We start from the raw sequence: 4,119 nt of genomic DNA on the forward strand, positions 1-4,119 counted from the left end.
ATCCTCTCACCCCTCATCCTCTCACCCCTCCCTCATCCTCTCACCCCTCCCTCATCCTCTCACCCCTCCCTCATCCTCTCACCCCTCCCTCATCCCCTCACCCCTGCATCCCCTCACCCACTCATCCCACATACCCCCCCCTTATCTTCATCACTTCTCATTTCTCTCACCCTCTTATTTTCTTAACTTCTTTCTTTTCTTCACCCCCTCAACCCTTCTTCCTCCTCACCCTTCTGCTCCCGACTCTGAAAGCCCTGGTGCCCTGTCACTTGGTGACTGTGGAAAGTTGTTCATTCTCATTTAATAAGCTTTGGAAAGTCCTAGGTCTATAGGGACATACTTAGTTTTAATTATTCACAGGGTTTTAAAATTCATTTTTATATAGAACATATCAATTTTCCATAAAGAAATTCCTTTATTAAGCACACTAGGTAGGATGTTTAATATTATATATAAAATGAACAAATTAACAATGCCTGACTTTTGATTACTTTTAAGAAGATTTTTTAAAAAAAATATAAAGCCTTTGGAGCATATTTTTTCTTAAGCACCAAATAAAAATATGAAAGGGAGTGCAAGAGATGGCTCAGCAGTTAGGAATACTATTCCATAACACCCAGAAGGAGTGACTCACAACTACCTGTAACCCAGCTCTTCTGGTCTCTTCAGGCTGCTTCAGCCACTGCTGAACATCACGCACACACACACACACACACACACACACACACACACACTAAATTTTAAAAAGACAAAGATTTTTTAGTTTTAAAAAATAGCATCATCTGAACTGTTCAGGGCTAGGCTGTCCAAGGCCCGGTCGAGGGCTGGATCATCTGAGAAGCTGATTATTTAGTTGCACAGTTGTGTCAGAACTTTCATTCCTCTTGGTCATGGGGTCTTTAGCTGTCTCACCTCTACACATGGTCTAGAAACTGACGGTGCACGGGCTCCTTCACCCACTTGCTCATGTGCTGTCTGAGTTTTCTGTCCTGCCCAGTTCCCACAATTGTTAAGTCCCAAAGAAATCACGCAGAGGTCTACATTAATCATAAACTGATTGGCCCACTAGTTCAGGCTCCTTATTAACTCTTATAACATATTAGCCCATTATTCTAGTATATGTTAGCCACAGGCTCAGTACCTTTTTCAGCAGGGCAGTCACATCTTGCTTCTTCTGTATCTGGGCTGGAACTGCTTCCTCTTTCCAGAATTCTGTTCTCCTTGCCCCACCTCTACTTCCTGTCTGGTTGTCCCGCCTATACTTCCTGCCTGGCTACTGGCCAATCAGCATTTATTTAAAATATGATTGACAGAATACAGACCACTGTCCCACACCACTCTCACAGTCATGTGCAAAATAGCACTAGTAGGGCAACTCTTTACAGTCCCAGAAATATTCTTTCAGTGGGTTCCCATAGCACCGGTGATAAACACATCTGCATCATGAAATCCCCTGACAGGTTCACTAGTGGATTGTTTACTAATAATTACAGTTGTACCATTCACTGACAATAGGTTTGAGCATGACACTATGCTGGGCACTTGGGATAGGTCAGTATGTCTAATCTGTACAAAATGCATAGCAGTACTGGTGGAAACCCTGTGGTCGGGGATTGTGTCTTCTAACAGAGGATAAGCAGGCTGCTGATAGGCCTCAGCCTCAGCTATGAGCGAGGCAGCTGTCTGAGGCCATAAGCTCCGTGGAGACTGCCAGGACTAAAGATGGCGGAGTTGCGGGGAAAGGAAGACTTGTTCAAAGATTATGTGCTTGTGGCTTGATACTGTTGAATGAGAGACCACTTGTGTTTCATGCCTGAAGCTCTAGATTTAATTCCTGTTATTTAAAAGAGATGAATAAAATGAATGAATAATAAATAATAGTTTTGTGTTGTAACAGAGAGTACAAGTTACTGCAGGTCAGGTTTTATGCTCTCTGCCTTTAGGGCCCACCACTCCCCTTCTACCCAGCACTCCTATGAGCCGCTAAGAATGAAAGGTGAAAAAGAAAGCTCTCCTAAGTAAACTGGGAGTGTGGGGGTCATGGGAGAGGTTAGAAAGGGAGAAGGGAGGAAGGGAGGGGACTGGAGAAAAATGTATAGCTCAATAAAAAAAATAAAATATTAAGGCAAGATTTGCTTCTACTACTACTACAAAAAAAAAAAAAAGAATGATCAGTAACTTGCAACTTTGGTGCTGGTAGGATGTTTAGACTCATGACCTGTGTGTAGGAATCTTTCCCCAAATGCCACCATCCAGCAGACATCATCAAACAAACCAGCTCCTTTCCCTGTTCTCTCAGGACATAGCCAAGCTTTCTAGGAGCCCATCACGCTCTCTCTAGAAGGCCCAGTGATGCGCTCAGCAGATTCACACTTTGGCTTATCTATGTTGTATATGGATTTTATTCTAGAGACAGTGTGAGGGGCACTTTTTCCATTTCTAAGCAGTCGTGGAAATCCATCAGCTCTCAGTGGAGTAGTGGTTCTCAAGGCATGCAGGTGACTGGCTGTGTTGAAGACCTTTGGCCGTGGGACTCTGAAGACTGAAGGATTCTGTTAGAACTAGCACGCGATCACCTGACTCACTGTCTTATGCATCAGTGCTGCCATAGCAACCCTAAAACCTCTGACCCCTCGGCATGAATCAAGAAATTGGGAACAGGGGCTGGAGAGATGGCTCAGAGGTTAAGAGCATCACCTGCTCTTCCAAAGGTCCTGAGTTCAATTCCCAGCAACCACATGGTGGCTCACAACCATCTGTAATGGGTCTAGTGCCCTCTTCTGGCCTGCAGGCATACACACAGACAGAACATTGTATACATAATAAATAAATATTTAAAAAAAAGGAATTGGGAACAAACTATGACTCTATAGTCTTTAATATTGCTCATATGCAATTAAAAACAAAAACAAAAGCCAGCTGGTGTCTGGAAAGATGACTCAGAGCGTAAGAGCACTTTTTGTCATGGCTGATGACCTAAATTCAATCCCTGCCACCCACATGGTAGAAGGAGAGAACACACACACAGAGAAAGAGAGAGAGAGAGAGTCAGAGACAGACAGAAAGAGAGACAAAGATACAAACAGTCAGAGACAAAGGGACAGAGTGAGAGAGAGCGAGAGCGAGAGAGAGAGACAGAGAGAGAGAGAGAGAAAGAGAGAGAGAGAAGCCAGCTGCACTTACTAGTGCCCTTGATGAAGAAGCAGAAGCTGTGGCGTTTGGAATCTTTGCAGTGAAGACGTTCCCAGGCTGGTGGGAGCTCCTGTGGGCTGTTTGTCTGGGTGTCTGTGCAGCATACCAGTGTTGATGGCTGTCTTTCAGGGGAACACATGGGTGATGGAATTGAGAGGTGAACAAGATGCTCTTTTCAGGGAAGACCATCTTTATTTGAAAAAACAACTGACAGACTGTGGCTGTTCAGCTCGGGATATTTGGCAGACATTTTCTTGAAAACGATCATGCTGTTTCTTGGAGCAGATCTACTAGTATCTGTTCCCTATGATAAAATATGAACGTCTGAATTTTGGAGACTGTAGCTGTCACATGAACATGAGCGTTTGGTGGATGAGTGACAGTATTCACGGAAATACTGTTTAATTGTATGATTAAGTATTTCAATAATTGATGTATCCACACAGCGCGTTTTCCAGACAAGTGCTCAATATTTCAAAAATCTTTGTGAACCCAGCAGACCAATAGGCTCAAATGTAGGAAACCATCAGTGTGCGGTACAAGATTCTGTATGGCTACACACATTTAAGAAACTATCCAAGAAAAATGTAATTATCTAAAGAGGCCAGCTGGGGCTGGGGCAATGGCTCCGAGGACAGGGTGCCTGCTGTGCAAGCTTGAGGACCTGAGCAGAGATTTCTGGGTAAGAAGCCTGGTGGTAAGCACTTGCAGCCTAGGGTTGGGGTGGGAGGGAGCCAGAGACAGGAGGATCCCCAGAGCTTGCTGCTCAGCCAGCCTAGCCAATGGACCCATGTTCAGTGAAAGAACTTGTGTTGATAAGGTTCAAAAGTAATAGAGGAGGACACAAGACTTTGACCTTTGGCCTCCGCATGCACACCTGGACACCCACATGTATAGTCCAAACATGTGCTCACATACCGCACAGAC

The 4,119-nt window shown here is 44.4% G+C and overlaps 1 protein-coding gene across 1 annotated transcript in view; it reads left to right on the top strand.

Annotated features, from left to right (window-relative positions):
- The window catches only part of Cfap54 (cilia and flagella associated protein 54), a 252,210-nt gene that overhangs the window by 164,304 nt on the left and 83,787 nt on the right, over nucleotides 1-4,119 (top strand). The gene's annotated exons all lie outside the window — the stretch shown is intronic.

Source organism: Microtus ochrogaster, chromosome 24 (assembly GCF_000317375.1).
Source record: "Microtus ochrogaster isolate Prairie Vole_2 chromosome 24, MicOch1.0, whole genome shotgun sequence".
Lineage (NCBI taxonomy): Eukaryota > Metazoa > Chordata > Mammalia > Rodentia > Cricetidae > Microtus > Microtus ochrogaster.